Source organism: Cervus canadensis, chromosome 33, assembly GCF_019320065.1.
Source record: "Cervus canadensis isolate Bull #8, Minnesota chromosome 33, ASM1932006v1, whole genome shotgun sequence".
Classification (NCBI taxonomy): Eukaryota; Metazoa; Chordata; class Mammalia; order Artiodactyla; family Cervidae; genus Cervus; species Cervus canadensis.
Genome location: NC_057418.1, coordinates 29438791 through 29451353, shown reverse-complemented (window position 1 = coordinate 29451353; position 12563 = coordinate 29438791). Strand labels below are relative to the sequence as shown.

The 12563-nt window shown below is 43.5% G+C and overlaps 1 protein-coding gene across 1 annotated transcript in view; it reads right to left on the bottom strand.

Annotated features, from left to right (window-relative positions):
* Positions 1-9470, bottom strand: part of TULP4 (TUB like protein 4) — a 202002-nt gene extending 192532 nt beyond the window's left edge. Inside the window, exon 1 of the mRNA XM_043457022.1 lies at positions 9319-9470. The gene's annotated coding sequence lies outside the window, so the exon portion shown is untranslated. The remainder of the gene's footprint in view (positions 1-9318) is intronic.
* Positions 9471-12563: the final 3093 nt, after the last annotated feature.

Here is a 12563-nt window from a genome sequence, read left to right as displayed (position 1 = left end):
GGTTGACATAATTAGATAAAATTGAATTATGGCGATAATTTGTGGACTTCATATATCAGCACTTTACTCTCCACTTATAACAGAGATCTGGGCTGTCATGGCTGTAAGAATGGTAAGGAGGAGGGAGATGCAAAATCAAACACAACCAGGATGCTATAAATTCAAAAAGGTTGGGAACTGATGCTCGAGTAAGCCACAATGGTTAGATTCTGGGCAGCACCTCAATCCGACACAACTTAATTTATTTCCAAATCCCTCAGAATCACCGTTGGGTGAGGAGACAAAACAATGTGTGTGACATTTACATACTCCATCGAAGTATTAAAAATTATTACTACTGGAATAAGCAAACTGTGAGCTATCTTCTACTAAGAGTTGCTGTGTTTTATTCCAAACATTTCAAATATTACAGAATTTATTTCATCATTCAGATATCAGAAAATTCTAAAAAGTTAACTTCCTACATAGAAAGCACAGACCGGGTTTCTCATTTCATGGGCCATGGGTTTCACATTTCTCATTGCCATCTTTATAGCAAGCACAAAAATGAAAAGGATTCAAACTACTAGTAGGCACTGGAAAACGTGACCTGAGTTAAGCCACATTCACCCACCTACCCGTCCCATTATCCAACCTCCTTAAACTCCTTTCTCTCACGTAAGTTAATTCCAGGTATGACTTTTTTTAAGACATTCTTATATATGACAGATGGTAATACACAAATTTTCTGATGTTTAACATTTATTTACATACAGTAACTGAAATGTCAGCTCTGGGTGTGCAGGCTTTTCATCCACAGCATTAGCCTAACTTCTTATCATGCATATTCTGATATTCTAACCGTTGGAGCTGAATTTGCCCATCCAGCTAAGAGGCTGTCTGAAGCTTAAGAAACTGATTTATGGGTGAGGATGAGCCTGTATATTCTTAACATATGGTACCATCACTAGTGATCAACTTTTCAAGAATATTATAACTATTCCAGTACTAACCAGCATGTCCTCATGGAGAGGACCTCATGGAGGGCCTCTGACAACACTATTTTGTCACGGCTATCACTGACAGTGCCATGTGTTTCCCTAGGACAGTATTATATACTCTTAAAAGCCAAAGATGAAGGAAAGCTAAGTATGGGGGCAACAACACAGTACTCAAAGTATGTTCTACATAAGACTCTTGATTTCTCTTGCCAGAGGCTAAAAATTAACAGACACACATCATGTATAACTGCCTCAGAAGTCTAAACTAATCTTCCCTTTATTGTTTGCAAGAAACTGGTCAAAGAAACATTCAATTTGGATGAAAAAAATCTGAACCCAGTGACATTTGTCTATATCTAAGTAGAATTTGAAAACACTGAGCAAAACTTTTAGAAGGCAGATACCAAAGAGCCTATAAAATTGAGTGTCCCAACTAGTAAAAAGCTTGGGATCAACAACTGAGACTTAGCTGAGGCTGTCATAAAAATTATTTCTGAAAAAGGCCAACTTCTTAGTCTTAATCATACATGAACAGATATCATACAACAAAAACTTTAAACGGGAGCTCTACCATGCCCATTCCAAACAGGGAGAAAATGTCCAAGTATTAAGACTACCAAAAAAGAAACAGCATAAATAACTGTAACAACATAGTAACTTCTATTATGCATTTCCAAATCCTTTCACATCCACTAAGGTCTAAATTAAGTCTTTAATTTTTAAAAAGTGAGAACTTATGAATCTTAAACTGTAGTATGTGTTATCTTTCTCAAATCTCTTTCCATGTTGACTCTAATTGTGCTTCTGATTAAAAACAGTAACAGTGAGAAAGATGTTCAAGTAAGGTTGTATTATCTGCACAGATCTTTCCACACCTACAAAATAATTTTCCACACTCTACAACCTACTATTCCATTACTACTGGAGATTTTCCATAAACACTGCTTTTCCATTCTATTCTAAAAACACTCTTCTCTGAAAGGTGGGTATCCTTGTCACCACACAAATGCAAAGACTTCTATTTCTGCTTACTGACATGAGCGAAATATACCTCATTTTGAATTAACCACATTTAAAGGGAAAACAGTGTAATTTTTAAAATCCATGAATAATCCAAAATTTTAATTCTGACCCACTATTTTCTATGAAAGACAGAAATCAAACAGAAGTGATTCACTTGTATAGGTTCTAACATGACAAAAACAAAAGCTAAAAGGAAAAGAAAGACCAAGTTTATCAGAGTTTGTAGTCTTTTATGGAGATGTAGTAATTAATTCAATGTTTCTGAGCAAAGAATGTATTTAATTTTACCTGAATGCGTGGTGGTGGTTTAGTCACTAAGTCGTGTCAGACTCTTGTAGCCCCATGGAGTGTAGCCTGCCAGGCTCCTCTGTCCATAGGATTTCCCAGGCAAGAATACTGGAGTTCCCATTTCCTTCTGTAGGAGATCAAACCTGAGTCTCTTGTGTCTCCTGCATTGGCAGGCAGGTTCTTTACCACTAGCGACACTTGGGAAGCCCCACTTGAATGTGTAGCAGGTGTCTATCTCCTTGTCTTCCTGGAATCATCCCTTTCTTTAGTTAAAAAAAGTACCCCAACTTACCTTTGATTCAGTTCAATTCAGTCTCTCAGTCCCGTCCAATTCTTTGCGACACCATGGACTGCATGCAGCACGCCACTCTTCCCTGTCCATCACCAACTCCTGGAGTTTCCCCAGACTCATGTCCATCGAGTTGGTGATGCCATCCAACCATCTCATCCTTTGTTGTCCCCTTCTCCTGCCTTCAATCTTTCCCAGCAGGAGGGTCTTTACCAATGACTCAGTTCTTTGCAACAGCTGGCCAAAATACTGGAGCTTCTTCAGCTTCAGCATCAGTCATTCCAATGAATATTCAGGACTGATTTCCTTTAGGATGGACTGGTTGGATCTCCGTGCAGTCCAAGGGACTCTCAAAAGTCTTCTCCAAAAAAAAAAAAAGTCTTCTCCAACACCACAGTGCAAAAGCATCAATTCTTCAGTGGTCAGCTTTCTTTATAGTCCAACTCTCACATCCATACAGGACTACTGGAAAAACCATAGCTTTATCTATGCAGACCTTTGTGGACAAAGTGATGTCTCTGCTTTTTAATACGCTGTCTAGGTTTGTCATAGCTTTTCTTCCCGGGAGCAAGCATCTTTTAATTTCATGGCTGCAGTCACCAACTGCAGTGATTTTGGAGCCCAAGAAAATAAAGTCTGTCATTCCTTCCATTGTCTCCCCATTTATTTGCAATGAAGTGATGGGACCAGATGCCATGATCTTAGTTTTTTGAATGTTGAGTTTTAAACCAGCTTTTTCACTCTCCTCTTTCACTTTCATCAAGAAGCTTTCCTACCTTATGATTCCTGGACTCTAAAAACAAGTTCCATCTTTGTGGTGCTGTCAACTTTGAGCAACTGACAAATTACCTAACAAGGCCGATCATATTCTCTCTCCAGGAAAATGAAATCTTATGACACTAGAATGAAATCAGTGGGTGCTGTCTTCAAGACCATGACACCTGAAACAGATTGCTCACTAAGCGGTCCCTGAAGCCTAGATTCTCATAGGTATGATTCTTGGCCTCCAAAGCCTAGTTGTCCAGCATTTTCTATGCCTATAGTTCTGTAACCTCTCTTTTTCACTCAATAATTTATAATGGGCATCTTTCCAGACTGGTTAAAACAGACTTATATCATTATTTTCAATGGCTGCATGCAAAGTACTCTAATCAGTTCTTTACTCAGATTATTTACTAAATAACTGCACACAGTAAATAGTTCTTACTATATACATATCTTTGTTAACTTTTCCTATTATTTTTCAGGATAAATTCCTAAATATGGAATTGCTGAGTTAAATGTGAATTTTACGTTCTGATACATAACAGTTGCTATTGTGGGCTTCCCGTGTGGCTCAGATGGTAAAGAATCTGCCTGCAATGCAGGGGACCCAGGTTCAATCCCTGGGTCAGGAAGATCCCCTGGGGAAGTGCATGTCTACCCATTCCAGTATTCCTGCCTGGAGAATTCCAGGACAGAAGAGCCTGGCGGGCTGCAGTCCATGGGATCACAAAGAGTCGGACATGACTGAGTGACTAACACTCTACACGGCTATTTAGAATGAGTGCATCAGTTTATAAATCTACTTATAAATCTGACCAAGAGTACACACTTCCTTCATTTTCACCAGCACTGAGAATTACTATCATCCTTATTCCCATTCCAAACTGGGAAATGCCCAAATATTAAGACTACCTACCAAGAGGAGGCATACCAGAAGTAATCATAATAATATAATACCTTATATCAAGCTTTACCAAATTGTTTCACATCCATTAAGGTCTAAATCGAGTCTAAATTATATTGCCAATATAATCATTGAAAAATGGTGTCTTAGTTGGCTCAGACTGCCATTAAAAAATACCATAGTCTGCGGTGGCTTAAACAACAGAAACTTATTTCTCACAATTCTGGAGGCTGAAAACTCTAAGATTAAGACTCCAAGGTAGATTTCATTTGAGACTCTTCTCTTGGCTTCTAAATGGCTGCCATCTGGCTATAGGATCAAATGACCCCTTCTTTATGCATGGTGAGGGGCGGGGAAGGAAATGTTGCAGAAAGGGTTAGTGAGCTCTCTGGGTATCTCTCTTCTTATAAAGGTACTAATCCCATCATGAGGGCTCCATCCTAACCCTAATTACCTCCCAAAGGCCCCACCTCCAAATACCAGCACACTGGGGGACAGGGTTTCAACATAAGAATTTGAGGGAGAAACATTTGGTTTATTACAAATGGTACCGTATTTTTGCTTTTTTTTTTTTTGGCAGCAGTGCATGGTATATGGGATCTTAGTTCCCCAACCAGAAATCAAGCCTGTGCCCCCTGTATTGGGAGTACCAGGAAAGTCCCTTATTTTTGCTTTTAATTTCATTTCTTTAATTACTAGAAAAATTGAACATTTTAATATATTTATTGATCATTTACTTTCCCTTCCCTTGGAACAGGAAGAGTACAGGATGAGCCTGGAATGTTTCGTCACACCAGAAAGCAAGAAAGCTACTACAGGCCACTAGAGGTGTGTCGTAAGGACTCAGAGCCAACCTGAATACGTCTATCTGACTAGAGGTACAGCAGCAATTTGAGCATCAAAAGGACATTAATTGAAATGAACTCAAACACATCATATACACTAAAACAGACGAATTCATAAAGATTCTCAGAAAAAGAAGAAAAAAAAGACAGAAAAGAACCCTCCTCCATCCCCACTGGAGCATGTCAGGGAACTAACGCATGATTTCAAAAAGTGGTATGCTAAGGTGCTTCAGTCGTGTCCAGCTCTTTGCGACCCCGTGGACTGTAGCCTGTCAGGCTCCTCTGTCCATGGGATTCTCCAGGCAAGAATACTGGAGTGGGTTGTCATGCCCTCCTCCAGGGGATCTTCTCAACCCAGGGACGTCTTCTGCATTGGCAGCCAGGTTCTTTACCACTAGCGCCACCTGGGAAGCCCTAGAAAGTGGTAAACAAAGGGAAATAAACCTTCCTATACAATCTATAGGGCTTCCCTCATAGCTCAGTCAGTAAAGAATCTGTCTACAATGCAGGTCGAGACCCAGGTTCAATTCCTAGGTCAGGAGGATCCTCTGGGGAAGGAAATGGCAATCCACTCCAGTATTCTTGCCTGGAGAATACTATGGACAGAGGAGCCTGGCGGGCTACAGTCGATGGGGTCTCAAGAGTCAGACATGACTTAGCAACTACACCACCACCACCACCACCACCATAAAATCTATACCTCAGGACAAGCACTTCATATTCCTCCATATACATCATCGCTATAATATTAGGTGGGAAACAAAAACATCACCTGCATCAGTTGCAAATTTCAGAAAGATACACCATATGTCACTATGCACGTGGAAGGGAAATTACAGGACCCACCAAGGATATAATGTACATCTTAGCTTTATTCCCCACCGTTCCTATATTTTTAAAGGTACTGAGCACTAGAAAAACAACTAATCTGATTTTGTTTTAATTAAACAAAGGTATCTATAATTTTCAGTGAGAGCTCTTGATTATCATGAAAGCACCTCGGTTGCTAATGTTCAGTGTTAAAATTTAGAATATTTATAAACAAAATGTAGTATATACATACAACGGAATATTATTCAGCCTTAAAAAGGAAGTAGTGGGTGAACCCTGAGAACATGCAAAGTGAAATAAGCCAGTCACAAAGGGACAATTACTGGATGATCCCACTTATATGAAGGACCTAAAGTAGTCAAACACTTAGAGAAAGAAAGTAGAAGGGTGGTGGTCAGGAGTAGGGGGAGGAGGAGGACGGACCAGGATGGGAAGTTAATGGATACAAGTTTCCGTTCAGGAAGATTAATAAGTTCTGGAGATGCTGGTGGTGATCGCTGCACAACAAGGTGAAAGTACTTAATGTCACTGATCTTACATTTAAAAATGCTTAACATAGTAAATTTTATATTATGCATGTTTCATCACAAAAAACTTAGAATGTTTAATATGTTTAAAAGTTTAGTTAACTAAATTAACATTATCCCAGCCAAATTAAAAGACATTTGACATTTGAATTACATATTCCCTGCAGTCTCACTAAGGGCAAATGTACAATTTGGGGAAAGCTTTTGGTAATACTGAAAATACTTCCCAGGGTCCTAACTAGGGACCAATGAAATAAGTAAATCAAGACATTTCATAACGGAAGTTTTACTCAGTTTTTTAATGCATGTGATGAACCACATGCATAGTTGGGTCACTCAATCTATCTTCAGTCTTTCTCCATCTACAGAAGAGAACAGGAAAGTCTATAATTGATATTGTAAATGCAGTGAAACAGATGAAGAACAATGTCCAAGCCTAGCCCTGTGCACAGTAGGCACTCGAAAAACCTTCTAGAAATCCGAATATTCAGTGAACCTTCAGCAAGATCAAAAGACCACCTGGGCTTCTCTTTCAGACCTCCGCGACCATCACAGCAAGAGTGCTGAAATGCATCCTGAAAGAAGGCTGCTGTGTTGTCATTGTTCTTTCCTTACTGGGGAATCTCAGCATCAGTGTTGGATGGTTCAGTGTAAAACAGGTTTCACGAACCTCGTATACTTTCATGGATTAAAAAAAAACTTTTTTCCAGCGTTTTGGTGGTGTTGCTCATTAAGTCATCTCTGACTCTTTGCCACCAGATGGATGGCAGCATGCCAGGCTCCTCTGCCCTTCACTATCTCCTGGAGTTTGCTCATGTCCACTGAGTCAGTGATGCTATCTAGCCATCTCATCCAATGCCACCCTCTTATCCTTTTGCTTTCAATCTTTCCCAGCATTGGGGTCTTTTCCAATGAGTCAGTTCTTGGCATCAGGTGGCCAAAGTATGGAGCTGTGGTGGGGAAAACATAAATAATCAAACTGCCACTTGCACAGCTCCATATGAAAACTAGAAGTTCAATATGATACATCTTTTCTAAATGAAGTCAGTTTTAAAATAAACAGTAGTAAATTCATTACTATTTCTCAGTCACAGTAAGTACTGGCTCTCTACTCTTCTCCCAGGTCATAAAGCTCCACTGTGTTTAAAAAAAAAAAAAAATCCCCCTATATATCTCCCTATATCCTTAACTCATCATTACACACTTCTAACTCTAGAGGTCAACACCTCCCCCATCACATGGAAACACTGCTACTTTCACAGCCCTTACTAAAATAGAGCACTTAAAATTCTCCAAGGAAATTCACATCCTCCAGCCACTCTCACACAAACTAAGTACTATGCCATAATTGAGGAACTAAACACTAGATTTTGCTATACAAATTTATTAATATACTTACATGCACAACAGTAAACTATCAAGAAATAAGAAGGGACGGCTGAGATCCCCTTAACACAAGCCTTGGCTATCACTGTACAATGTTCAGATCAGCTTCCAAACCACCCTGCGAGGTCGCCAGTCCAGGAGGCCGCCTCCTGTTCGCAGCGGCTAGGCGCAAGGTGCCCTGTCACTTCACATCCATCCCAACGCCAAACCCCAGCAAACCGAGCTGCCGGGATCCAGGGGTGAACCTCCTCCAGGGCCACAGCGCCACTCCCAGTGGCCCTGCCTGCAAGAACCCAACTCCAAGGAATGCATACCTGAGACACAATGCAAGGGACCCCCAGGTGAATTTTCACATTCTGCAAAACCTCAGTAACAAATTATCTTCCCTGCTTTTTTTTTTTTTAAGGACCAGCCCGACTAAATATCCTTAAGGTGCTGCTGCACTACTGCAAAATACAAGAGGAGGAGAGCCCTCCAGGGGGAGAAACCCAGGGCGGAGCTCCCTGTAAGGGGAGTTGACTGTCCACAAGAAGTGTTCCAAGACTTTCTGATCACCATGGCCCTTTAGCAGGTAAGTCACATCCGCCCCCGACAGGGCTGGGTCACCCTAATTTCCTTCCACATGGCGAGAAGAACCTCACCTTTCCAACCTTGAAGTGGTGTGACAAGGAAAAGTAAGACACCTCTCCCTACTGGCCCAGACGGGTCAAACTTCAGAGGCGGCATCCTGCACTTTGTTTTTAAGCGCAGGCAAGAGGGGAAGAAGGGTTGGCGTTCGGAGCGGAATCCCCGTGATTTGCCAGAGGAAACGGCACCGACCAGACAGCACACGCGCCAGCCTTCCCATGCAGCTGCCACGACAGGTGACCGGGCCGCTTTGCAGACTCCCCCGCTCGCTCGGGGGGCTTCACGGAGGTGGGGGGCGGGGGTGAAAGGTGGGCAAGAGGCCGGGAGGGAAATCCACTCGGTCCAGACGCCGGGGAGGAAAAAGGTCCGCACCGTGTCCCCTGGGGGAACCGTTTTAAGGGGTTTTCTGTCTCCACGATTCAGGGGGGAAAAAAAAATGGCTCCAAGCCAAACGCCTCCTGATTTACACACACAAACACACACACACACACACCCACTCACGCGCGCGCGCACCCAGCTCCTCTATCGCCCCATTTTTCTGAGACAACTGAAACAAAAGGCTCAAACCGCTAAACGGCAGCCAGCGCCGCCCGGAGCCCGGGTGTCGGCCACCGTCTCCCCACCGCGCCCTCCGGAGAGCCCACGGCGGGGGCCCGCCAGCCGCGCCCCGGCCCTCCCGCCCGAGGCGCCCCGGCAGAGGGGCCAGGCCGGGGGCCCCGAGCGCCCGCCCCGGCTCCCGAGGGCGCTCCGGCCGGCGGTCGGGGCCCGCCGCCGCCGCCGCCTCCTCCTCACCGCGAGGGCGGCAGCGCCCCGGGCCGGGACGGCAGTGACAACAGCCCCGCGTCCGCCTCACCTCCGGGTGCCGGTGGCGGCGGCCCCGCGCTCCTCCGCGCCTCCGCCTCCAGCAGCCCCGCGCCGCCGCCAACCGCCGCCAGCCGCCGCCACCGCCAGCCGCCGCCAGCCGCCTCCCTCAGCGTCTCCGCCGAGTCTCCGCCTCCCTCAGCAGCCGCCGCCGCCGTTGCCGCCGCCGCCGTTGGGCCCGGCTCTGCGCCACGTGACTGCGCCACGTGACCCGGAGCGGCTGGCAGGCACCTCCCCCCGGCCGGCCTCGCGCCCTCGCGCGCCCCCCTCCCGCCCCCCGCGCCGGGGACCCGCGTCCAGACCGTTAACGCACGCCGGCTCCGGGCTGAGGGGCGCCGCCGGCCTCACCAGCCTGGCCTGGCGCTCTGCCGCGGCTCCTCGGCCGCCTGCCTCCAACGCGCGGAGCCCCCGTCTCCGCAGACTCGCCGGCCCCCGCCCCTCACACTCACGGGCGCTCCCTCAGCTCACACACGCACCCCTGAACACCCACCGGCGCGCGCACTCAAGCCCCACGCACGTGTCACTCGCGCACATCCCGCAGCCCGCCTCCCAACGGTCACACCGCCTGGGCAGCAGCGAAAACAGCGGGGACCTAGTCCAGTCTGAACCCCGCTCCCTTGAGGGAATCCTTCCTAAGCCAGGAACGGAATAGGTTCCAGTGCTGTCCCAGCTTCATTTGAGCCGGACGTGGATGTCACATTCGGTCTGGAGTTGAAAGTCTCGAGAAAGCGCACGTTGCTTTTTGCAGGGAGCCACCGTCTGTCTTCATGAAAACAGTCACTGAAGTGCCTTTGATGGTGATAATCTCAGAAATATTGTATCTCTTTTTTTCAGTGGGTCTTATGGGGAAAAGACTGGATAGCTTCATTTTAACTCACACAGTGAAAAAGCATCCACAGCCTTTCCCCCGCTCTTTAATTGATGTCCAGCTAGGAACAGAAAGTTGATACACCTGTCCTTCATTTTCCATCACATACACAGAAATAGCGTTGATGGTTGTGTGACTGTTTACGTATGTGTAGTTTAAAAAAAAAAAAAAAACAGATGAGAGTGGCATCCTTTTTATTTGAGGCTTGCGTGCGTGCATAGTCTGCTCAGTCGTGTCCGAACATGCCTTATATAATTAAATGTAGCAGCCAATCTTTACACGCCTTCCCCGCTTTCTTCGATTTTTGCCTATTTGCCAAAATTTTCAAATCAGCTTCAGCTTTAAGAATTCTGGCGTCTGTGATTTTCTGGTTATCAAAAAAGTTGGACTAGAGTCTTTAAACTGAAATTCCATGCCTATGATTTCACAAATGTTGACAAGTGCTGCCTAGATTGTTTTAATTTTTTTTAAAGTTAACTTTTAAACAATATTTGCCCCACCAGCATATGCACATAAGTAAAATGTGTTCAAGAGAAGTATGAGCATAATTTAATCACATTTTCTAACATCTCTAAAATTCATTTTGAAACCTTTTAGAAGTAAAACTACATTTAAGTCTTAGAATACCTTAAACATAAAAGATAATACACATTTAATGAAACGAGTATTATGCTTCAACTGAGGGCTAAATTTTATACTAAAGTCTGTGGAGCAACCAAAGGAGGTATATACAATATGGCCCTTACTCTCAAAATGTACAGCCTGTAACCATAATTATTTAAAATATATACATTTTTAAAAAATAATAAAATATATACATTTTTTAAAAGTCTGTTTCACACACACACACACACACACACACACACACACACACAGAGTGTGTGTGTGCACTAACTTGGATCAGGCAGTCAGGACCTGGAGAAAATTTTGAAAAACATGACCCTGACTGTTAGACCTTAAAGAATTAGCAAAAGGAGAAAAGATGAAAATATGCAGTTGAAGAACTTTCTTGACTTAACAAATGCAAAGAATGTAACAGTCTAACAATGATTTAACTACCATTAAGACTGAACAACGTGGGTGTTCTTTCTTCTGCAAAATGAAAAAAATATTAACCTTGAAACCACTCTCCTCATAATACTATAGTTTTCCTTACGGCTCACATGTACAAATTCTCTTTTATGCTAGCATTGTTGGGCCCACATACAGCCAGCTCTCAGCAAAACTGCAAAGTCTCCCAGGTCTGTCTTCCACCTCTGTAGTTTCCCACTGTGTGAACAGTGATTTGAATGGTCTTTAAGCAAGTATCTTCATAGAAGTCCTGCTTCTACCACTTAGGAACAAGTGTTAACAAGAACAATATGCTTAACACTGTTTCTTTAACAGTACATTCAAGTAACAGCATCTACCTCACAGGACTGCTGAAAGAATTAAATGAAATAATTTATGTAAAGCACTTAGTATAATGCCTGATACATAAAATAGGTACTCAACCCAAAATAATAGCTCAGGTTTATTAAATATTTATTACAAGCCAAATGCTATGTCTTGTTGGTTCTTACTGTTTCTTCTGCTCCCTGTCACTCTGGGTGGGTGTCCTTCGTCTCCCTACCCTTACCTCCACCAGCCCCTTCCCTATTCCCCCTCTCTGCCTTTTCAGGATGAAAATGGCTTCCTCAAGACATTTGAGAGTAACTTCTCTGCTGGTTCAGTGGCTAAGACTCTGCACTCCCAGTGCAGGGGGAACTGGATCCCATATGCTACAACTAAGTTTGCAGGCCGAAACAAAGACTTGGCACAGTCAAATTAATTATCTTTTAAAAAGACATTTTTAACTTGAAGGCTAATTTACAGAGGTCTATTGAATCAGTTGTAAATCAGCATTTTAGGCTTAAAAAAATCTTTCAAATTTTTTATGAAATAAAAATTACCTATTATTTAAAATCTGAGGCAACTGGGGGCAATTAAGAAGATTTGGCAATAGGGATGCTACCAATGGCCTTTGGAATCCCACTGTCCCAACAATTCTCATCTTATTATGCTTAAAATACTTTTAAATATTAGTTCGGCAACACACTCGAAGAAATTAAATCAATCCCCAATAACTGTTGAATGATAATTACTAAAGGAAAGCATCTGTCCTATGACATTCATGATTGTGACTCTGTTAACTGGCTGTCCTTTAGCTCTAGGTTCGAGATAAACTTCTTACTACCCTGACCAAGTACCTGAAAGTTCTGAGAGATATGTGACCTTTCTTTGGAAGTTATACTATCCTTGTACCTGACTTGGGTCACACAATGAGCTCAGAACTCAAACTGGATCTGATGGGCCTCTGGTATCACTATGACAACTGGGTGACGATGTAA